The 26,132-nt window shown below is 33.2% G+C and overlaps 1 long non-coding RNA gene across 1 annotated transcript; it reads left to right on the top strand.

The window, feature by feature from the left end:
• Window positions 1-2,909: 2,909 nt before the first annotated feature.
• Window positions 2,910-24,838, top strand: LOC134851494 (uncharacterized). Its single transcript, XR_010164235.1, has 3 exons — window positions 2,910-3,108; window positions 20,677-20,989; window positions 24,506-24,838. It is a non-coding gene; the product is annotated as an uncharacterized LOC134851494 (long non-coding RNA).
• Window positions 24,839-26,132: the final 1,294 nt, after the last annotated feature.

The following is a 26,132-nucleotide window of genomic DNA, read 5'->3' as shown; positions in this document are numbered from 1 at the left end:
AAAGTAACTCAGCTAATGAGTTCTAAATTCTTGGGTTGGATACCCTGGAAAAAGATTAAAAACTGTTGAAGCGTAAATAGGTACGAAAAGAAACTATGGTCCTTCTTCTCGCATTCAAAATATGCAAGAATATGAAAGGAATTCTTGCATCTTCAAATCCCTACAAAAGTAGAACAGCACATTCTCAGGATCTACGTAACAATCTCCCCCCCCCCTTTTCAAGAAAGGGGGAGATTCTTTAGTAGGTACAATAGGGGGGGGGGGAGACTAATCAGTTCGAAAATATAAAGGATTGTACAGTACAATTGGTTGGTAAAAGTCAATTGGTAGACAAAAAGTCAATTACTTGAAAAGATTGTCAATTAATTGAATTGTTTGCTCAAGTTTTGTCAATTATCAATTAATTGCAATTAATTGGGTCTCATTCATAGCTTTAGCAACGTCAGTTTTCGACCAAAATTGATTGTTATTATTCAAGAACAGCTGCATTTCAAGGTTCATCGGCAAAATACTCTGTCGTAAGTCACCAAAAGACCATGTCTGTTCTCAACTGAAGCAACGAAGGAAAGTGACACACTCAATCTGAAAAGCAAACACTGACTCAATTAGCTTCCAACTTCGCAAGCTGTTGCTACGAAATCAATTATAGCTTTTTATTTCAAAGACAAAATCATATAAATTTCAAAGTTTGCAAACCTTCAATTAGTTGCAATTATTTGGCGGATTTTGTCAATAATCAAAAATTGGAAAAACAAAGAAGTCAATTAGTTGCATCCAATTAATTGCAATTAATTGGTCACCAATTGACTTTTACCAAGCCCTGATTGTACTAACCTTTATGGCGCCTTCAATTTTCTTGACACTGGAAGCTTTTTCACTTGTATTTTCACCCAAAAAGATGGTATTAGAACTAAAGTATTATGTTCAACTAAGTGGTTGATTCATTTGGCTCGATGTAATGAATGCGCAAAATTGGCAATGAGTCAACAACAAACTTGACAACCAGAATTGCTAACAACGAGAGCGACATCAAACATCATAAATCAATTTGTGGATTACTAGATCATTTCATGCTAATTGCTATAAATAAGTTGCGTTTTATGCTCATTTACTCAAAATAAGAAGAATATTGGACTAGAAATGTGTGCAGGAAAACCGCGAAAGCCAGCTCAACAACAATAGAAAGACAATCTCTACATTCATTACATAAACAGAAAAAAATGGTTGTTATAAGTTTTCAAAATCAAAGCAACAAGTTTATATTTTTGAATTCCGTGGAAGAGGCTAAATTTCGTAGACAAATATCCGAATAAAATGAGAACAATTTTTAATTTTTCTTATACACCAATAAAAACAGACAAAACGCTAAAAACGAATACAAGAATACAAGAATAGGCTAATCGCTTCAAAAATTCAATTCCAAAAGACTGTTTGAATCACATAATTTGCGCAACAAAAAACCCCAAACCTTGCACAAACATTATCATGACCAAAGGCAAAGAAAACACAGTTAGGTGAAGTTTATTACATGCGGCTGGGAACTGCAATTGGTAATTTGGCGCATTTTGTGAAAGTTTTATGCATTTTGAACTACCTTGTTTTCAAAGACGTTTCTGATGTTTTAAATTTCTTGTAATCTGAAAACTTGTACAAAGTCACTCAAGGAAAAATAGTTGTATGATTTGACATTGTGAAAATGTTTACTTCAACTAACAACAATAAAACTGATGCTGTTCATACAGCTTTGAGAAAACTCAAGATGAAAAAACCTCGAACCTATTGTATTTTTGAAGCACTGAAGAGTTGTGTTGATGGTAAAACTCACATTACAGAAATCGGTTGATTCTTTAGCAACCTGGCGCGGAACAATGAAAAATTGGATAAATTATTTAAAAAAACTGAGTGATATTCGTGATAAAAATATATATATAAGTAAGGTTAAGCAATCTCACTCGACACCTTTTCTTTGCTAACTTTAAGTCAATTAATGACAAAAATTTACGGACTTTTGAATTTGAATTTAATCGATAATCAAAATATACATACCGTTATATATAGGCTAATAAGCTCTTGTATTTTCGGTTGATCAAACTTTTTAAACGTTTTTCTACAGTTTGTTTGACTGACTTTATCTGCTATTTTCTTTTTAGCAGTTAATCGTCCTCTGTTTTTGGAACAATTATGAATCCCCGATTTGCCTCTGAGTTCACTTGCGTTTTTGAACACTTTATTTTGAAATTTTAAAGCGAATTCAGCAGTTTCAAATATACATCTAATGCTTGAGTTTTTGAAGTCAAATAACAATTCAGGTATTTAATTTTGTTCTGATTTGGTTATTGACCACAAAATTGAGCCGCGGATTTCAGTTTTTATTTTGGGCATTTAGAATCGCCCGTGGAAAAAAATTTGACCTGATTGGATTTTGATTTTGAACGCGTTTGGTTTCGATTATTTTTCGATCTTTTCACGGTTTTCTGAAAAAACGCGAATAATGATTCTTCAAATGCCGATAAAGTATTTGCCGCGCACATATTTTTTGCATTATTCCGTCAAGTAAGTCTTCATTAAAACAACTTGTTTTCATTTTTTACATAAGCCAATAACTAGATTACCAAAATCTATGCTTTCCCATTTTGAACTTTCCTAACAAAGAAAAATCCTTAGCATATTTTAGGTTACATAAATTTCCTGTCTGCCTCAAGAAATCAATCAATTTCTCATTATTATTGAGATTAAATTTTGTCGAATTTCACGATTTTAAACACGTTTTTGAGAGATGCCTTTTCAATGTGAAAGAAGGTGATATTGATTTTTATTTCCCGCTTTGACTCAATTTCTTGTATGGTCGCCACGTTACTGTGCTTCATTAAATAGTGCGTAGCTGGAAGGTACGTTATTTGAAAAAGTATTTGTATCCAATTGTTATTTTGCCTCGCCCGTGTGATCTTGCGGGATCTGTAGACCATAAACAAGAACCCTCGCTCTTTTTTTGCCCCGCATCAATAGCAGATCAATTTAGGAATATAGCTACCTCTGAAATATAACAGCATCTGAGATTCTCAACTTGGTTAAGTGGCTCAATTTTATTTTTGTATCAAGAGCTCTCGGGTAAGTCAGCATAGTAGCCTATAAGTTTTTTGTCTTTTTTTAGCTCTTAATTTATATGTTTTGACAAACACCATTTGAGTACTTAATTTTTTTTTGAAATCTTTTTCTTGGCGCAGAGTCAATTCATAATTTGAGATAAATACGAAGAATGAGAAATGATGAGATTTGAAGCTGTACTTTTTGGCATGGTATGGGCCAATTTGGAAAAACAAAGAATTTTGTTTTCAACTATGTGCAGAAATATCCAGCAATTTAGACCATTCATTTGCCTCAAAGCAATAGCCCTGTAAAGACCTTTTTTGCAAAAATCCTTTTTTTCGCACACTCCTCTTTAGAAATTCCGAAATATCGGCACCTTTAGAAATTGAATAGTGCCAAAGATGGGTACTTTGTCTGGCTTGGGGGTCGAATCCCGCCCTTTGCCCTACATTCGCTAATGAAATTAGAAATTATCATACAAAACTTCCTCATGATGAATGATTTTATGCTTCTGCAATTCCTACTATAGATCAGTTTTACTATAGTCATATAGTTTTTTTGTTTGCCTCAATAAAATATACACTTTAGAAATTCTTATGACAATTTTGAAAAACACGATGAACTTATAAAGCTCATGGGCGGCTTTTTTCATTAGTACTTTTATGAAGAACATAATAAAAACAAATGGAAAAAAGCTGATAAGCAAATCAAAAGTCACGTATTATCTTTCATAGTTCACAAAAGTCTATTTAGTTTTAAGTTATTTTATCACAATTTAATTCATTGGAGTTTATCTCCTCGATAAACTGCAATCAAATATGCGATTCAGTAGGGAAATTATTAGAATTTCAAGTTTAAAGTAAAGTGGACTCTATTAAGTGAATAAAATTTGAGCGAAACCAAAAATACAACTGAAATAAACTATAGTTTGAGAAATTGAGTCATATGAAAAACAGTATAAAAAATCAAAGTTGAGCAGAAAAAAAAACAAATTGAACAAATAACCAACTTTAGTTTAAAATGTAAAAAACACTTTATGTGCGTTAAAACTCGCATCCCAATAAAATGGAAAAAATTATTAGTACAGGGGCGGATCTAGGATTTTCTCGAGGGGGGCTGATTTTCAAAACAATTTCGACAAATTTGTCAACCTTTCTTCAGGTCGACCAAATATATGGTTTCTTGCGGGTTCCACGCTACTTGCGCCAGTTTATAAGTCTCATACTGTGGAGCTTTTTTTTCTATTTTGGATTCCACTAACAAAAACTCCCTGGGACTCTTTTTTCATGTTTTAACCCAGGAGTTTTTTGTAGTAAATCAAGGCAATATTTGTAAAATTTTGCAGCTTTAACTGATTAAAAATATTTGCGGAAGACAACTATTCACTTGACTCAAAGCCAACCTCAGTTTCATGTGAATGCCAAAAAATTGCTTTTAAATATTAAAAATGATAAAAGCAATTTTTGCAAAGTCATTCCGTTTAAGACCGGAAAAAATATTTCAATTTGATGCAATTATGTTGTCTTGCGAAACAATTGTACTCTGTTTGGTTTTTCTTCAGATTTTTTTTATTGTTGGGACATTTGAAGACAGTGAGGAATATATATAATCGGGGTGATTTTTTTTATTCAGACCGATTTTACAAAACTTTGTTTCCTCTAGGGATCGATCTATTGAGCTGTATGGGGCCAGCCGAGACTGAGCGCCACTATAGTGAATTACCATGAGGGTGCATTCGAATAGGTCTCAATATTCATAGCACCCAAAATGAAAAATCAGTCGCTTAAGCCCCAAAAGTTGTCATCTTGAATTCTGATTGGATGAAATCTGAGCAAACGAACGAATTTATGGATTGATTCTTTACCATTCAAGCAACATGAATTCAAGCTGTAGAATAGTGATTGCTACCTTAACCCGACCCGCGACCTTATGCCGACGAGACTCGGCTAAATTGGTCATTTAACTGTTTACAAACCGATGCATGAAACGTTCTTGCTTAGCTTGCTAAAAAACATAAACTTTTCGCCAATCGATTTGCTCTGTGAAACAACTGGACATATTTCAAAGTTTCGCCACATGAATAGCATGCTCAGAAAAATTTTGATATATTGTTACTTGCCAGTCGATTTGCTATATGAAAGTATATGAAACAACTTGGCACTTCTAAGAGTAATGAACGTAGAGAGTACTCTTATATAGATATTGCAGATTTTTGAATATTTTTTTTCAGAAAAAAGTCTTGAAATTTGCTCACGCGCAACTTTGACTTTTCGCGGTTAGACTTCTGATTTCTTAAGTTCAGTGCATTTGCATTGTTAAAAGGAAGGCAAACTCCACTATCGAACACCAAAAGTGTACAGGTCCTGAAAAATGAAATTATTTGTCAGATTTCCCAACAAAATAAAAATTTTGCCTATTGATCCAGTTTTCTCAAATAAGGTTAATTTCAACAAAAAAGTGTCCATCAAAAAAGGATCTGGAAGTTAAAACAGCTTTAAGGCCATCTGCTTTTTTTCTTCGAAATTCAAAAGTTGAAGGTTTTTGGATAATTAATCAGTATTTTTTTTTCAGTTTCCTTGCGTTCATCACTCTTTTCCAACTGTCAGTTGACTATGTTTTACTCTTGTACTCTAGTTGTTTCAAGCTGCATTATTTATTGTTTCAAGCTACATTTGTTTCAAGCTGCATATTTTTTGTAAACCGATTCATTTCATTATTTAGAGGCTTATCGTTTAGTGCATTGCCTCAAAACCTTGACTGAAAGCTGGTTGAAGCCATCAATTATTAACCCGCACCAAAGTCTATAGGAATTTTAAAGTTATATTAACATGTCAGTTTTTTTAATAGTTTTTAATATTTTAGCCATAATTTTCGATTTTGGTACTAAGCTTCATTGTGAGCTCACTGCTTCTAAATTCGCCTTGAGTGTTGAGTCCTGGTTTCTCCTTCCTAAAATGCAGCGCGTCTAGCGTTAATATTTTAATTTTGCTAGTGTTTCGGTCAATGATCATCCAAATTAACTCTGAGCTCAAACCATTGCCTCTGAGCTCAAACTATAAATGTAATAAATTGCTGAAATAGTTTCGATTAATAATGTCTTTGCAATGCCCATCCAACCAAAATTCACATCGAATCAAAAAGTTTTTTCATCTATTGATCCAGTTTTCTCTAATTTGGGTAATTTTAGCAAAACATTGTCCATCAAAATTGTTCTACAAATTCAAAGAGCTTTAATGCCATCTATTTTTTTAACTTTGTTTTTTTTTTGTGTTTGAAAAAACAAATCCGTTTTTTTTTCAGTGTCCTTGCGTTCATTGCTCTTTTGCAATTGTCAGTTCGCTACGTTTCAAAACTTCATCGCATGAATAGAGTGCTCAGAAAAACGTTGAAGTTTTTCAAGTTATCTCATAGATCGAATCGTTTGGCGAAAATATTTTTTTAGGAAAACTTGCAAACGTTTTGTAAGCTGTAACGAGATTTTCGCAAACTGATTGGACCTTTGCAGCAACTTGATATATTAAAAAATTTCAGAGCTTCTATAGCTCGCATAGATAAATGATTCGGTCTATGAAAACGATTCTGTCTATGAAATAACTTGAAAGTTTCATAGCTTTAATCAATTGCTTAGGAAAACTTCAATTTTTCGCGAACTGATTCAGTCTATGAAATAACTTGAAATAAATCAATGTTTCATCGCTTGAATAGCTTCTATAGAAAAACCTAGAGTTTCGCTTGTTTAGCTTGATCAGAACAACATTTTTTGCGAGCCAATTGATAATTGGAGGTGGGCTTGCTAGTCAGATTTAATTGCGTCGTTTTAAGGAGAAGAATTGACACTCAAAGCGCAGTATTATTCTAGATCTCTTAAGACTTTAAGACAAAATGGCATAAATCATGGCTGAGTGAATGCGTTTATTCGGCCTTGTTTATAGCTATTTCATGTAAACAGCAACAAAAATAAGGAATACCAAAACTAATATTTGACCAAGTAAACCTGTTTGACCGAGTCCATATGTTATTGTGAACCAGGAAGCAGATAATCAGACTTTGCCAAGAGTCTCAAGAATCTGAACACCTGGAGCATAAACACCTGAACACATTTTTGGGTATGTTCCTGATTCCCCGACACCAAAAAAAACATAGCGTTATTTGATCACGGATTCTTCGGCAAATCAGATGCACTCCAAATTCTCATGCATAAACGTTGACTCCCAATTTCAAAATCAAACAAACTTTTCAAAATCAAACAAATTTTTGACCTAGTACTTCGCACTGTAACATGTCAGCCAATACAGTTAGAACTCTGTTTCGAAATGCAACACAAATTACTTTTCAAATTGAATATATTTCTAAGAAGAGATTTTATAGGTGGTCATAAAGATGTACTTTATACTATAATTCCGTTTAAATTGAACTGAATGGTTTCAGAATAATTTGCCAGTGAATTTTATGAAAAAAAAAAGATTTTTGCGCTAAAAAAACAAGCCTTACCCTTTTTCATTTTGAATTTCAAAATTGAGCACAATTGCATCGCTCGACCAAATAAGAATAGCCGAGACAGGCAGGCGATTGGATCTGGCAGAGTTTCGAGATATACCCCGAGCACCTTCGAAGCATAGCTCGAGCACCGTTGAAACTTACCGAGCGCGCACGATCGAAACAATCGTCGAGCGCTGTCGAAGCATACCTCGAGTATGGTCAAAACATACCTTAAGCAGGGTCGAAAATTGAAGTGAGTAAGCCGAAAAAAAATATTTGCCAGATTTTTTGGTAGCAAAGCTATATAACAGTTGCAAACAACAAAATCATTTGTGTGTTTTTGATGTGCAGTTAGATCACATCATCAAAATTGCCACAAAAATGCCCAAACTTGATCTCATCATTAAATTTTTTCGGGTAGCGACAAAATTATGGTCACCATGAAAAAAAGATGCTAAAGATCAGGGGCGGATCTAGGATTTTCTCGAGGGGAGGGGCGGACTTTCAAAAAAAATTCAAAAATTTTGACGACCTTTTTTTTTAGGTCGACCAAATTGATTTTCTGAGCTCTCCCAAATCACAATAAATAGCCCATTTTGACCAAAATTTCTGCGCCGCAGGCAAGTTTTTGACCAGAAAACAGGCCAAAAAAGGCGTTTTCAGGCACTTTTTGGAAATAATTGACCAAAAAAACTGCGTTTTTTTTGGCGTGCGCCCCCCTCAAAAATTAGTGTATATTGGCGCCAAAGGCGCTTTTAGAAAAATTTTAGGTTACCTCATCATAAATAGATATCTCAAAATAAAACAAAGACCCCCTCCTCCCTAAATCTGCTACTGCTAAATATAAAACAGTTCGATCTGAAAAATTATTAGCAGCGCGGTCATCAAATCTCAATTGCTGTAAAACTAAGCAAAAACGCCCAAACTCTGTCAATTCAGTCGAAACGTATTTGACAGGGGTCCAACACAGCCGAGCATTTTTTAGGTCATGAAAATTGAAATCTATTAAAATGTGACTGAAACGGTCGAAACATATGTTGCTTGGATCGAGCAAAGCCAAAAAAAAAGTTCACAGTTGACAAATTCGAAACATCTGAATTCCGCCAAATAGCTCGGAACGTACGCGAAATTTGTCGATGTGGTCGAAACATAGAGGGAGCTTCTTAACTCTAAACAACTTAACCTCATACAATTTCACTGCCTACTTTTTGTTGCCTTAGCAATTTAACATCGTTACATTTTAAAACAATTTCTTTGACTTAACACCGTTTTGATCAAAAATGAAAAAACCTTCTTCAAAGGCGACCTCGGGATTCAAGGAAATAGAAGAGAGACGTTTTTGCCATTTAAAGCCAGACAATTTCGCACCACTTAATTCGCGTAAATTTTAAAGGAAAATGACCTTATTCCAATAATTTCAAGGAATCGTTTCAAACCAAAATGAAACGGCTTTGTCATTTTTTCAATGACTCATTCCAAAATGAACGAAAAACAGGACGAAGTCGCTGAACTTCATAAGCGCACAAATAATTAGACGTCCTTCGACTAATATGGTCTAATTTTCCAGACATTTTCAGCCGGTATAGAAATTTAAAAACGGTTTAACCAAAACCAATGCCGAAAGCCTAACAACATTCTTTTTTAGAATCATTCTCGAACTCATTCTGTAACTTGATCGCTTTGTCAACTTTTTTTGAATTGTTGGCACATAAACGCAAGGCTAAAGTGTTCGCCAGACCGTAGTTTTAACATAGCATCCCGAAAATAAAGGCGATTTTCCTGGGATTAAATTGCTAAGGCACGAGTGAAGTTCTTGCGTTAAGTTAGGTTTCCGGGAGTCTGCAAGTAAACGTCTTTTCAAAAAAAAGCTGACAAAAGTTTCAGTAAGATTAAAATTTGAATTTTAAAAAAATGAAAGATTAAACAAAAATGAGACAATATTTATAATGGTTTAACACAAACTAGATAACACTCTGAAAAAGTACAAATCATTTTTGTCTTCCTAAACGGTCATTGTGTTTTGTTTTCCTTTACTTAATACTCGTTATTTTTTCTTTTTCGTGAATTTATGGCCACTCGAAGCATCAAAAAATTGAGTTTTTGTACGGAAGCGTCTTTTTGCAGGCTGCCCACTACTTTCCACATAATTGGGTGGGCTCCGCGGATGTAGGATTGAATCCTGAAAAGCCAAACCTCGACGGCATTTGTTGTTCAAGCAATCCCACTCTAGGCCGCATCTCGCTGGTTCCAAAAGGAGGGTGGGAATAAAACTTCGCGGTTTGGCACCAAGCTTCTTATATAAGTAGAGCCGAAGTACAGACACAGCAGTTTGTCTTTCACTTGAGTAAAGTATAAAGTGACTAACAGAAAATAGTTTTTGTCAGAAAATTTACGTCATAATGTTATGAATTAGCACAAGCAGGTTTTTTAGTGATCTGGAAGGTTTAGCGAAAAGTCTAATTGAAAACAAATTACGAAGTAGTCGATAAGATTTTAAGTAATTTAGGAAGCCTCATTTTAGCATGTATAACTAAGATAGTCCAAGTTTTTCATTATGGTGCATGCGTTATTTGCTAAATTAATTTTGGTGTGTTAAGAGTAAAGATAAGAAATTCATACTGTAAAAAATTTAGTAGTGAAATGACTAGTTGTTAAATTGTAGGGTGTTAAACTGAAAAATTGGAATTAAAATGTCGTGGATTTAAATTGTTTATAGTGAAATGACTAAATGTTGAAATGTATGGTATTCAATGGTAGGACACCGAGGGAGCAGCTCGAGCTGGTTAGACATTTTTATTGTATGGTTTGATGTTTTTTCATGCAGCTTGACACTAATTTCATATCATGTTTTTTTTTGTTTTGACAGATGTTTAGTTGGACACTTTGTACTAATTGCACAAAAATCTGCAACGTCAAGACGAAGGATTTCGATAAAAGCAAAATATTGATAAATAAAAAAAATTATACGCGAGTTTATATAATCAAGTTGACTGCCTTGTAATATTTCCTTGAATTGTTGTTATCGATCTATCGCCCGCTAAGATGTTTAACCAATTGTTGATGTGCATGAGTAAATGAGGTTTCGAGTGACTTGATTTTCAGTTTTGTTCAAAAATGCTTCCGGCCAATTTATTGCTTGTCAGCTTCTACGGATTGTCACTTTCGACGAACTTTCGTCTGACGTTCTTAATATTTATCTCATTTTCCTCAGAGTTTTCTTTGAAATAAAAGGAGACAATTTATTATTTATGATATCGCACTTCATTTTCGTCCCACTAACTAGATAATTTAACGTTTTGACGTCATTTTTCCTTAATTGAACTAGCCTAATTAAGTTTAAGTCATTCTTCATTGGAGACTATTTAGTGTACTTATAGTTTTTTCTAAAAATATCCACTTATCTAATCAAACAAACGGTCCATCGCAGTTGCGTACATGATTTTTTTCTTTTTCGCAATTTCTCAAAAATGAGCGTAAATTTTGATATACTTTTTTTTCTGCTGGGAACATTGTGACAAAATAAGTTTCTTTAAGTCACTCTACTCTATCTGAATTTTAATGAACGAATTATTGTGCTTCATGTTTACGCTTATTTTGACGCCTGTAATTTGAACTCATTGACGAATGAAAAACCGGAAAGCACTTAAAACGGTGTTTTTCCTTCTATTGAATTTTTTTAAAGGTTCATTGAGTTTACCTTCATATTTATTCATCAACTTGGCGTGGTAAGTTGACAATGGCTATTACAAATGTTTTTTCATACTCCGTTTTTGGTTATAACTAGTAATGTATACAAAACAAAGGAGAACATCGGATCTATCAATATTCGTGCAAAAATTTTCCATCAGGCAAGTTTTCAATATATACTATATGCAATGCTTGAATTTTGAACGACAGCAGAATAGAGAAACTATCAAAGTCTCCTTATGACTTTATGTATCTGACGCCAGATTTTATGAAATTTTTTTGGCATAAAAAGTTTGAAGCTTGATAACTCTGCGCACTTAAACTGAAATGAGCCTTCATGAACCCATCGCCCTTAAACAGAGATTGGAATGCTTGGGCACAGAAAGTATTTGGGCACAGAAAGCGTTCGGAAGTATTTGGGCACAGAAACATGCTTGCATAGTGTTAGCGTCGAAAACAGATTTCGTATTTTTCGCAGTTGCATTTTTTGCCAACATCGATTGGTGCGAATTCATGCATCCGTCAATGTAAGTTCACTATAGCGCAAACTCGTCGACGACTTACATAATATCAAAAATTTGGTGTCTTTTTTTTGATAAAACCCCTTTTTTCTGCGTGAAAAGCCATTTGGTTGCACTCCATTTTAATCATCTTAAATTCCGACTTTTTCATTGCAAGATAAGGAAAAAACCCGAAGCTCCAGATTTTCAAACGAGTGATCCACAACATATGCTTGTTTGAGTTTTGAGCCCGGTTAAACCATACTTTTTTACACCTGATTATTCTCAGCTGTTTGAGTCGAATGCATATATGACTCGATTGCAAAAAGTCCCGTATAAAAAAGATTTTTTTTCATGCATTTCTTTTTGAGATTTCCGCAGCTTGATAAATTAAACAATGTTTCAAAATATTTTCAATTCCAAAAAAAATTTACTGTCGAACATGTTTTTGTTTTAGTTATTTATCAATTAAATATGGCAGGTGAAAAAATTAAATACCTTTTAAATATGACAGGTGAAAACTGAAAAAACTTGTCTCTCTAGTTAGTGGCACCTACTCAACAGAAAATATATGATAGAACATTAAGTAACCAGCTTAAAAGTTGACTTCGACTACTTAGTATAAAAAGCGAATAGTTTAGGCTGCGAAGAGAGCTTTCATCATTTTCACGCAGTGCTTATTTACATTTTGAATAATTTTATCCTCCAGAAAGAAAAAATGGGTACGTGAAGACAAGACTTTTTGGGCTGATAACCAGTTTAAATACGCTGCAAACAAAAAAAATCAGCAAAGAAAGTTTTTTATACAAAAAATTGGACTGCAGAAGCTAAAATTATACATAAATTGCAAAAACATTTTGATCAAAAAAATTGATAGCAAAAAACGAAAAATCGTTATCAGAAAAAATGCTGACGCAAGCCACAAAAACATAGAGGAATTTTTCTATTACACAACAATCTTACTGGCAATGCTGAAAATTGTGTTTGAGCTCCGACACTTTTAACACAGATGCAGATTTGTTCAACATTTATTTTGCAAAAATAGGCGAAAACAGCGAACGCATTCCATAAATCAAATTTCAGACAAAACAGCCAGAAAGATGTAGAAACAACAATGTTTTTGAAACCCTTGACAACCAATGAAATTAAACAAATCTAGGAAAACTTGAAACGAAAATTCAGCTTGAATTGCCACAACAACAATCATGCTTACATTATCTCCATAATGTAACTTTTGAAGCCTGTCTGGAAAATTGTTATCTAAATTTTGGAAAATTGTTATCTAAACATAAAAAGGTAAGGAACTTTCCAGTCTTAGACTTTTTTCATTTTTTAAACTGTTTTTGGTAAAATATTAGAATGATTAATTTGCAACCAATCTTTGGATTTTGTTAATCAACAAAACATATCGCACCAATCTTCGTTTGGATTGGAACAACCAAGCCATTGAAGTTCACTCAACTTTTCTTGATTTAGGAAAATCCTTTGACACTGTTGATCACAAACATCTTTTAAACAAACGTTATGAATTTGATGTGAGTTTAATAATTAGCAAAATATAAATATTTTGTGAGCATCAGCAGAATCAAACCGAAAGTCGAAAAGTAAAATGCGGGGTCTCGCTGGGTTCAGTTCTTGGACCTCTGCTCTTCATTCTGTTTATTATTGATATACCAAAACTGAAAGCAAACACAAATGCCTATATCTGTGCCGATGAAACAGCCATTAACACTCAGTCTGAAAAAACAATACTGGTTAAAAATCATTTAAATGCATCGATAAAAACAAAAAGTGGTTGGACGAAAGCAAACTGATTTTGAACCTAGACAAAACAAAAATAATTATGTTCACAAATAGGATAAAAAAACTACTAAAATTAGGATGAACAACGAAGACGTAGAGGAAAAGTCCGTTTTCAAATATCTGGATTTGTATCTCGATAAAAAACTGGAATTCGAAGATTAGATTGAAGTTGTTAATACATTGCTTAATATCATTGGAAAACAATACTGGTTAAAAATCCTTAAAATGCATCGATAAAAGCAAAAAAGTGGTTGGACGAAAACAAACTGATTTTGAACCTTGATAAAACAAATTTAATTATGTTCACAAAATGGATCGAAAAAAAACTACTAAAATTAGGATGAACAACGAAGACGTCGAGGAAAAGTCCGTTTTCAAATATCTGGATTTGTATCTCAATAAAAAACTGGAATTCGAAGATTAGATTGAAGTTGTTAATACATTGCTTAATATCATTGGAAAACAATACTGGTTAAAAATCCTTAAAATGCATCGATAAAAGCAAAAAAGTGGTTGGACGAAAGCAAACTGATTTTGAACCTAGATGATACAAAAATAGTTATGTTCACAAAATGGATCGAAAAAAACTACTAAAATTAGGACGAACAAGGAAGACGTAGAGGAAAAGTCCGTTTCCAAATATCTGGATTTGTATCTCGATAAAAAACTGGAATTCGAAGATTAGATTGAAGTTGTTAATACATTGCTTAATATCATTGGAAAACAATACTGGTTAAAAGTCCTTAAAATGCATCGATAAAAGCAAAAAAGTGGTTGGACGAAAACAAACTGATTTTGAACCTTGATAAAACAAATTTAATTATGTTCACAAAATGGATCGAAAAAAAACTACTAAAATTAGGATGGACAACGAAGACGTCGAGGAAAAGTCCGTTTTCAAATATCTGGATTTGTATCTCAATAAAAAACTGGAATTCGAAGATTAGATTGAAGTTGTTAATACATTGCTTAATATCATTGGAAAACAATACTGGTTAAAAATCCTTAAAATGCATCGATAAAAGCAAAAAAGTGGTTGGACGAAAGCAAACTGATTTTGAACCTAGATGATACAAAAATAGTTATGTTCACAAAATGGATCGAAAAAAACTACTAAAATTAGGACGAACAAGGAAGACGTAGAGGAAAAGTCCGTTTCCAAAAATCTGGATTTGTATCTCGATAAAAAACTGGAATTCGAAGATTAGATTGGAATCATTTGTCAACTACGTGGAATCATTTGTCAACTGCGCAAAATTTTAAATAATTAGCAACCAAAACAGTTTTACCAAATATACGTTAAACCTGTTGTTCAAAATGGCGCGTTACACGGGTCGACTTCCAAATCATACCATGACAAGATTGATCTCAATATCATCCGAAAAAGTGGTTTCTTAACTTTTAAGAAAAGTTCGAATCAGTATATTTACTGAGGGAAAAATGAAAATTTATAATGTAAAAGAGCTTCAGTTAAGCGAAGTCTTATAACTTCTCTGTAAAATTATTCGCCGTACATGTGAATCTGTGACTCGCAGCTAAAAAACTACATTCGACGAGCTTTTCAAATTACATCATAGTCATAAAAATGCGAAAAAATCTAAAAAACATCATCAGTTTTCAATTGTTGCCAATATTCGAAAACTCTACAACTGTCGTACACAACTTTTTTCGATTTTTTTAATGAAATGGTTTGCAAATTGGTCTGGAAGAACATTAACAAAATGTCCATAGGTTTTTAGAGACCACAAATAATGAGTTTATAATTTTTTTCTCATTTTGTCGGTTCTCTCCAGTGTTTACATCTCATCAAACTTTTCATATTAAATTTGTCAAGTTTCTTACAAATTTTTTTTTTATCTCAATAGTTTTAAAAATTGAGTATTGTAACAAAAACAATGATAGTTTCAAAACCATCATCCCACTTTCAAACTTCTTTTTCCTGTCAGAGACGTCTGAAAACAGAAAAAATTAATTTATGACAATCTTACAGACTGGGTTTTTTTATGTGGTCATTATCGAATAATTTATATCGATCAATGTGAACCTATACTGGAAACATTTTGTTATGACTGTTATTTTTTTTGATTTTGTTCAAACTAAATATCCTTATTCTAGCTTGATGATTCCGATTTCCATATATGTCTGCACCTACACAAACGTCGTTTAAACGGACATACAAAACTAACTATCAAAGATTTAATTCTCTAGAAAATTTTTAAAATTTGGCGTCAATTAAGCAGGCTATTAGCTCTCCCTTCGCTAATGGCAGGACAAAAATGAGGGCAAAATTTTAGTTTCCGATTTCCATATATGTCTGCACCTACACAAACGTCGTTTAAACGGACATACAAAACTAACTATCAAAGATTTAATTCTCTAGAAAATTTTTAAAATTTGGCGTCAATTAAGCAGGCTATTAGCTCTCCCTTCGCTAATGGCAGGACAAAAATGAGGGCAAAATTTTAGTTTCAAGAGGCTTTGTGATATAATGACGCCAGGCATTGATCTTATTCCTGCTTGAAGTTTAAGACAATGCCTTCAATTGAACTCGATTTCTCATTCGATTTTTTTCATTACTTTCGGTTTTTGAAACCAGATCACTCAATTATACAAAAATATTAAAGTTATTATTTGTTGGGCGAAGCATTGAATCTTACAGTTGCATTTTAACTTTTCGCAATTTCATAACAATTTGAAAAGAAAACCTTACAGTTTTTCATAACAATCTTACAGTTGGAGGGTTAATCGATAGAACAAGCATTAAGAAACTGTTTATTTGGACTAATAAATCTGCACCAACTAAATCTTGAAGAATTTTTGAGCTGGACTAAATCGTCAGCTGCGAACTTGTGAGTTGAAAACTTTAACAAAATAGGGATGGATCGATACTTTTGCAATTTTCAAACTCCATAGATATACGGAAAATTAGTGTATATTAATATTTCACTAGTTTTGGCCTCAAATTGTGCAATGAAGTTACGAATAAAAAAATGGTTCATTGATCAATTTTTTCTTGAAAGAAAAACCATAACGGCTTTGAAGTAATCTCACAGATAAATTGCGTTTGGGGATGATTTTAAGGTTATAAATTTTAATCCGAATTATTACTAAAAAGCGTATTTTTTGTAAATGGGCAGAAAAATTTTACTTAAAAAATTTAATGATGAAATTTGTGGCCTGTTTATCTTGTAATATTACCGTTTATCTTTTCATTGAACATATGGAAATCATAAATACTGGTTCACTCAAAAAAATCAGATTTTTTAATGCTTTTCTATGCCAATTTCTAAATGGTCTACTTTATAGATGAAAATGCAGCTTTTTTTGCAAGCAAAACTTTTTACTAAAAACTTTTGTTCCGCATAAAAGTGGTTTTCAGTTTTAAAAGTTTTCCTGAATTTTTTGTGTGACTATTTTTGACCGCGAGTTTTGGAATTTAAAAAAAATCTAAAAAAATTTTATGAAAATTGTTAGACTAGTTATTTTTAATATACACTTCCGATATGAAATTGTATAATAAGCAATTTTCTTGTATGAAATTTCTATGACAAGCTTTTTCAAGTTTGGAATCAACGCGGGAAAGCCCACATGTCGATACAGCTTACAACAAGACTGCACGCCCCGGTTGACCTCCATACACTAAAAATTTTTATTATACAATTCCATACATCATGTGTACCAAAATGTTTGACATGCAATTTCCATACAATTTCCAAAAATGATTGAAAAAAGACATAAAGTAAATTCTGCGGCTATTTGATTCTAATAAAACAGTTTGGTGAAAAAAAAACGAAATTTTATTTTTTGAAAAAAATGCTTATTATACAATTCCCAAATTTAGAAATTGTATGACAAGCAGTTTTTTGATGCAAAAAAAATGTTTTTGGTTTTTTCAACCGCAAGTCGATGTTTACACAAATATTTTCCAAAAATACTGTTTTTTTTGTGTGCATAACGTAGTCCTGGATACCCGAATGTTGTTTTTTTTTGCTTAATGATTTTGAATTAAAAAAACGCTAATAACTCCTATTTTCTTTGTATGGCATGTTTATGTATACTTTGATCAATGTCTGATAAGTTAATAATTCAAATTTTAAAAATAATCATTGTTGAAAACTTTTGCAAAACTTATAAAGTTTGTTACTTCCGTTATACAATTTGTGAAAGACAATTCTAAGACACTTCTCGCCAATTTCTATGAAATTTAAATGCAGGGCCGTCAATTTTTGGTGCTTTGAATAAACCAAGATCTTTGTAACTTGCGTTCGGTTACGAACACAATCCAAAACCATTCGGAAATTAAATTTAGAAAAAAATCTACTTTTTGGTTTATGGAAAAAAACTTGTCATACAGTTTTCATTTATGAAAAAAAATTATCAGAGAGTTTTCACACAAATTTCTGTACCTGTGGAATTGCATGAAATTGTATGGCAAGAAGTTTTTCATGTATGGAAATTGTATGTTAAAAAGTTTTGACCAACCCGGGCGTATCAAGGTGATTCTCTGAATGTTCGAATCTCTTTAAAGGCAAGGCGGCAATTCGTCGCAGGTGACATTTGGCTGCAAGCGGCAAGTAAAAGTAAAAATTGATAGAAAAAATTATTGGATTAGTAAATCCACAAAACAAACAAGTCCAAAACTGACGCCTAAACAGGCATGGCATAGTTTCTAAACGGGTATAGTTTCTCTTTTGCATTATTTAGATTAACTTAAATAACCAATTTGGCAAATTGCTCGCTGCGATGAATTGTTGCTTCTTGAAATGCTACAAGTTGTCACCTGCGACTTATTCTTGCGAACAACGAACAATCGCCTCACGCGTTTCTTCACCCTCTATTGAAAAACGGTTGATATTTTCTTGAATAGAATTAGAAAAATAATGGATTCATAATAAAAAAACTGACTTTTTTCATGCTGTTTTTCGGTGATGTGTTGTGCATAAGTTTGAGAACTATTATGCATAATATAGTCATTTCATTTTCAATCAAGTATACTACAACTAAGATAGTTTTTGTAACTACATTAATCTGCCAGATGAGGTTCTATTCAAAAACTCAAAATTTACACTTCTTTTGCCAAAAATTTTGACTTTTGAAACAAATTATGAATAATGTGCTAAGTATAACAAGAATTGATCCAGCGATTCAAAATGAACTTTCCAACTATTGTATTATATCACCGTTTTTTCATGCTTTTGAAAATTCCCTTTTACATCCCCATGTAAGTTTAAGAGTGATATGTTTTCCTCAAGTAACGCATTAATGGTTTCTGTACATCAGAAAGAAAACAACTCAGAATGAATTGCCAAAAAAAACGCTTAATTAATGACGCAAAAAAATGCAGCACGCAACACTTTATGATGCAAGCAACAAAAACTCGATTAATTCAGCAACCCGAATAGAGTTCCGAATCAGCTTTTAGAAAAAACGACTACTGCAAGTGACCCAACTCTCCTAATCGTAGCAAAAAATATATTATTCGGTTGAAAAACCAATAACTCTTTTCGCCTTGAAGTGCCAGTGGTTTGTTGTTGTAGACTTTTCCATAAAAAATGTTTGAGAAATTTTACTCGCGTTATTTGTCCCAAGTTGGCCAAATTGGCCCTAATCAAATTCCTATATATGTTCGAACAAGACTGTTTGTATCAAGACTAAACCCTGAAAATTTTGAATGTCTGATCAGGTCAATCAAGTAGGGTTCGCTTAAAAGGCAATGAAATTTTCAAAAAATGAGAAAATTGAGATTTTTTTTAAAAATCATCCTCCCACAGTACAAAATATTATAGTTTTTGCACCTAGCAAGGTCTTAATTAGACTAACTAGGTTACTTCCATTTAATTTGGAATGATTTCTGAGACCGATTATTAGCACGAAAAATATAGCGCATGATTTATTCCAAATTGACCAAATTGACAATCTCTAAACCTCCATAACTTTACGAAAACTAAATTTGAAATTGAGTTCAAGGGTAAATACTTGAAAATGGTTTTAAAATGGTTCACACTCTATTTAAAACTGGCTGGTGAAGACATTAAAATTAGCTGAAAAAAAAACGATTTCTTGAACTCAAGAACTTTAAAATGGTTTTTGTAGTATCAACTCTCAGCTGCGAATCTTCAGGTTGCTAATTGGTGATAGGTTTCAAAATCTATTTAAGAAGCAACCTAACAGCTTTTAGATAAATATGTTTGGGAAGCTGTTGTTAAATTAATCCGAAACACTTGACAAATTTTTAACGAATCTCAACTTCCTCTTTATTGCAGAACGAGTAGAAGTTTCGAAATCAGATGTTTTCCTACTCAAAGTCTGGTATTGCGAAATCTGCAAAGCCGTCTCTGCAAAAATCGTCTCAATGTCCAGAAATCTTTTCCCAGCATAAATCATCCGTATTTTTTTCGAAAGTCGGAACAATTAAAAAATAAAATTTCATTGTTCTATAACGTCATTTAACTAGTTATTTTTTAATTCGATTTCATCCAACCGACGCAAAAATAACGAATACTTCCAAAAAGTTCAAAATGAATGCCGTTTTGCAATGATTAATCATGTGAGGGCATAGCATTCTGTTTTTTGCCCCAGCTAACGGCCAATCTATTGTGAAGACATACTTTTATCGTTTCGCTTCAGTTTATTGTCATTAAACGGATGCTTAGTGACGTATTAAATAATGAATTTTTTGGCAATGAGTGGGTTGTCAATTAAGCTGAAAAATGCTTCAGTTGTTTGAGCTGACTTCTGAAATCAGTTATGGGGTGGCTCGTTTAGGTTAAAGTAAGAAATGAACGAGCTAATTTGGTCACTTGTCAAAATTTTAAAATAGTATTTCAGCCGAAGCAATTTTACAACTCCCACGTTGAATTAGGGGCAGTCAAATTGATTAAAAAACAAGGTGGCTCAATTTAAACTGCAACTTGAATTGTAAGTTAGGGCTAATTTGCCCTAAAGTCTGAAAATTGCAAGCCCTAAAAATAAAATCGACCAACATACGAGATAAGAGCCTTTACATACTATTTGGACCGTTTTGCAGGTCTGACTCAGCTGTAGCTAATAAAATGTTAAAGACCCTTTACTGCTAGTTAACTTTTTTACAGCTCCCCTTTCGGAACTCTCTGTGTTTTAGAAGGTGGAGCTCAATCGATCTACAAATCAAGACAATTTTCCCATTTATATCAATTTTAACTTCGCTGAAAATCTTGCAACTACAAAACTTGAAGATTTAGAAATTGAAAAAGCACACAAAGCTCGTGGTACTAAAAAAAAGATCAACCAAAATTTTTACAACATGAACAACTTAAACATCACGAGGTATTCACGCCAGAGTTGCAGCTTGCTGCCGAATGTTTTGAGAGTGTCGGTGTTGCTGTTTTTCATACTGTCTTGTATCAACACGACTGAAGTATCTTCTTATCAGCTTGGAGGGGCACACACTCTTGGTAAGTCATATTGATCACAGTTGTATTGTATCAACAGACAGACAGTCTACCAATCAATTCTTAGTAGGCATCATCCTTACCAACATCTCCCTTTAAGATTATCTTACATTAATTTTTTCTCACCAAATAAATCATTTATCTAAATGGGCTTTTAGCACATATATACACTAATGAACAAAATTAATAAGCAAGTTTAGCATTTTACTTTTCATCAGAATCCAAAAGTTTTATTACATGGACCTAAAGCAAATATGTCTAGAGCTACATTCGATGAAAATATTGGCTGCAGGAACACCATTTTGTTGGGTTTCAAGTTCTAAAACCCTGTAGCAGTAGGTGTTTAAATTGGCTTGAATGGTTAGAAACAGACAATTTTAGAAGGATGTCAGATTAATTATTGAGCACTTCGGGGAGAAGTATTCAAAACGGAAAACAATGCGTTTTTTGCTTTTGCTCACTGAGAAAAATTTCATGTCTTCAAGAAAATTTACTGTATACAGTGAACGATTATTTTCTCAAAATGTACTTGATAATTGAACCCACAGATTTTGCGACTGATATAGAGATCATTTGAACCCAAATTGAAAATGCTCTATGCAACTTCTCCTTTGATTCAAAAGTTCTTTCAATGCGTTGGAAAATAATTAGGCAATTGTTCTGAGAAAATAAGCTTAGTTTAATTTGACATCAAAAATGAGGAAAATTTATGGCAATTAATGGTACACTTAAGTTGGGGATTTCTATAATTGGTTGCGGTAGTTTCATTTCAAATTTATTGTTGAAATTTTTTCTATTATTATTAAGCAATGGTTTCTCACGCAAACTCTGCAAACTCGGCGAAATTAAAACTATGATGATCCATCAGATTTGTGGTTGCATCTCCTGCTTTTATCAGTTTTCACCGCTCAGTTAGGTTCTTACTCTCTATGATGCTTAGTTTCCCAAATACACGAACTTTATTCCGCAGCGAGGTTCTATGGATAAGAATCGGTTATAATCTATTTTCGTGGTCATAAATTTTGTCACTATAATCGATTATAATTACGCTTTGGGACCACGCAACCGATTATAATCCATTATAATACACTATGCTTAAATCGATTATAATCCATTTAAAATTCATTAAAATGGATTATAATCTCTATAAATTTCTTTTTTTTTTTGCAAAATTTACAGTTTTTTCTGCATACGCACACCCTACTCGATTTCTAAACCTACTCGCATTCCTTGAAACTTTGCGAAATCATATCCTTCGCACTTCACACTTCAAACCCACGTCTTCTCAAGTTTGGAGCCCAAAGTTAAACACGCTCAAACTTACACCCACACATTATTTACAAATTTATCCACAAACCTACCCCGCCTCCACCTATCCCCCCACGTCCAACTTACCCCACTCCATCCACCCCAGTGCCTTAACTACCCCAACATACCTACCCTCCCCCCTCTTCTACTACTTGACACCCCACCCAAATTAAAGGCCTGGAAGGGTTAATACTGAGGTCTGTGGGGGGAGGGGGGAGTGACACATTTTTTACACTTATAACAGTAAAAGTACAGAGTAAGTGGTGGCGGAGGGGAGGTGGTGGTGAAAGAAGGAAGTTACAATGATGGAAGGTGTTAGTTTAAATATTTAGGGGAATGGGAGACAATTTTGAAAAATAAAGACAAAAAGAAGACTATGCATATTTTTACTGCATCCAAATGCAAAGCACAATTTAGCAATTGCAATCTTCAAGTTTTGATTATTTACTTTCAAGGTTTTGGGAAATCTAACCTGTTATTCACAAAAAAAATTATAATCAATAAGAATCTAATACAGCCCATTGAATGAATGGATTAAATTAGGGGCGGATTTAGGATTTTTTTCGAGGGTGGACGAATTTTCAAAAAAAAATTCGAAAAAAAATTGTCGACCTTTTTTTTAGGTCAACCGAATTGATTTTTCGAGCTCTCCCTAAGAACTGTTTAAACCCTGTTTTGGCCGAACTTTCTGCGCCGCAGGCAAAATTTTGAAAAAACATGCCAAAAAGGCGTTTTTAGGCACTTTTTGGAAAATGTTGACCAAAAAATCGCGTTTTTCGACGCGCGCTCCCCCTCAAAATTAGTATATATTGGCGCCCAAGGCGCCTTTAGAAAAATTTTATGGTCGGTCGGCAAAAAATGGATATCTTAAAAAGTACCAAAAGAGGGGACCCTTTGGGTCGGCAGGGGGTCGAATCCCTGAGTGGGGGGGGGCGTCCGCCCCCTGCCCCCCCTAAATCCGCCCCTGCTATCATACTTTTAATTTTGCCGAGATTTAATAAAGTTTTGCTTATGAATGACCATTAAAATTGATATCTTTCTTGTTTTTTTTTTGCTGTACTAAATGCTATAGAAGAAATGAAAAACTTCTTTATGATCTATCACTTGAGACTTTTTTCACTTCTTTGTATCGTATTTACAATACATGTGAGAAAAAACATAACAACTATCTGAGAATGAACTAAGACTTCGGTTTGCATTGTGAACAAATTTTTATAGCTATTTAAAATGGTTCGTAAAAATCTACTTTTTTGAGAACAAAAAACTATTTTACATGAAATATTGTGAAAAAAGGCAATCCGAACTATAACAACCAAATAACATTGTAAAACCAGATAAAAATCTAAGTGATGGCTGCCGAGCGTCTAAGGATTTTAATCGATTATAATGTATCATAACTCAAACTCAAATGTTGTGGAATAAACACAAAAAAGGAATAATAATCGATTATAATCGACTATAATGGATTTTATTGTTTCGAAAAAAAGTGTCATTATAATCGATTTTTAATGGATTGTAATCGATTATTTTGTAATTTCATAGACACTGTCTATATAATGACAATATAATCGATTAGGATCCATGGGAGCTCGGTGCGGGTAATTTAGCGGTTAATTTTTGTCCACTAGTCTAGCTTAAAGTGAATCAGCATGAAAAGGAACCTTCGTTCTAAATTTGCTTTGAATATAAAAATCTCATAGCGTTTTCTCTCAATAAAAGGAATTTTTTTTTCAATTTTAGAAAGCATCAATCGACTGACTGAAAAAGTCTTATTATGATTCATCAATTGGCATCATCTGAAGTTTTTTGGGGTGCCTTGTTTGGCTACAAACATTTGAAGAAAAAAAAAACATATAAACGAACGTTCGCATTTTTTTCGAGGTCCGATTTATAATCGAAACTTGTCATACAAAGTTTTAATTATTTCCTACCGAGAATATTCAAATCTTGATTTTTATATTCGAAATTTATCGAATTGCTTGTTAGATGTTTTGAAGAAAAAAAAACACGGACATGTTCACTCACCGCATTAACTTTTTGCGAAGTGTTTTTTTTTCTAGGTGAAATAATATTGTTGTAATCCAAGAGATGGACAAGATTTTTCGGTTCAATTTTTTTGTTTTTTTTTATCATACAAAATTTCCGTTATTTTTTTTCATGGGCTCTTTTATGCTCTTGCAATCCACATGCAAGACTTTTGCTCATTTACAGGGAGCTTTGGGAAAAGAAGTTCAGACAATTCACCTAGTATGTCAGACATCTCATACATGAGCCCATTGGCTGACGGCGACTCTCATTGGTCCGTTCCATGGGTCGACAATGAGGTCATGGTTGCTGAACAGCGATTGGCAGATGCTTTGAACCGATATCTGAAGATAAGAAGATCAAAGACCAACATTTCCCCCGAAAGAAATTTGGCCAATTATTGATTAAAACGGGGAAAACACAGAAGCAACCACTTTGTTATCGATTTATTCAATAATTGTTGTTCTGGCATCTGAAAGAAACCTTAATAAAAGTTACTCGAGAAAAAATTTAAATTTTGAAGAGTGAACTTTTCTGTTGCTGAAATTAAAGGCTTATGCTCCGTTAGCCTCACGACAAGCAAAGGTATTGCAATCATGTAATAAAAATTTTTCCCGTAAATAACTTTGTTAACAGGATGACTGAAATTTTGGTACTCTCTACCTTTGTAAAAATATTTCCTATAAAAAACAATTATTTTTCGGCGCAACGTACTAAAGAGTTTTCGGCTTTGTTACCGCCTTATAAGTTTTGTTTCGATTCTTATTTAACGTTCAATTTTCCTACTTTGGCATATTTTTACGACAGAAGTTTTTATTCAAGACAAAATCAAGAGAAATTTGGGAAAACGTTTGGTAGATAGATTTTTCTTACTTTTTTTAAAGTTATTTTGTCCTGATATGTATAAGTTTTTATCAAATGGTTCAGATTTTGGATATTTTTTGCAATTTTTTTTTCGAGAAAACACATTAGTTTGATTTGTTGGTTCATCTGCAAGTAAAAAGAGTCCATAATTTATCTATCGCAAGCGGTGTGAAGCTTTGCTTCGCCTGCGTGCACTAAATTGGGCAGCATGACTAGCCGCGTGGAGGTTTCGACATTATGTTTCAACTAAAGTGGTCGAACCAGATGTCATATTTCGACCCACTATTCAAAGTAGCTCTACAGTCAAACTGCGAACGGAAACAGAAGTTCAAGCTATAACAACATACAATGAAACTACTCTCAATCACCACATTGGAATAACACACATTATCAAAATTCACAACAAATTATAGGAGTAGTACACCTAAACATCAAAGACAAATGAATCAAGTACAATCAACTGAGGAAACTCAACCAGACCCCCCTGGTATTGACAATAACAAAAGCACAGAATTGCAGTTAAACCACATCAATTGCGAATCCACAGATAGCGAAAGTGATACAAAAAACACAGTTTAAATTAACATGATAAACGTTGAAAATGACTATGAGCCTATTATACATGAACAACCGATATATTCTCACAATATCAATACCAGGATCAATTTCTTTTGAATTATTATACAGGATAACAAGTTACTGTATACAATAATACAACAGTGGAAAGAATACAAAAAATAGTAGAAGAAATAACAGAAGAAAAACCCACAGAATGCTCAAACACAAATAACATTTATCAAAACATACCTAAAGAACCACAATTACAAAAAGAAAAATTATGGACAATCCCACTTCTTCTAGAAAGTCCAAAATCCAAACACTTACAAACGAAAGCAACACAGTGCAAGACAGATGCAAAAAAACGATCCAGTATATCTGTGTTTTTCAT

This window comes from Symsagittifera roscoffensis, chromosome 7 (genome assembly GCF_963678635.1).
Source record: "Symsagittifera roscoffensis chromosome 7, txSymRosc1.1, whole genome shotgun sequence".
Taxonomy (NCBI): Eukaryota; Metazoa; Xenacoelomorpha; order Acoela; family Convolutidae; genus Symsagittifera; species Symsagittifera roscoffensis.
Note: the sequence above shows the minus strand (reverse complement) of the source record. Positions and strands in the feature narration are given on the sequence as shown.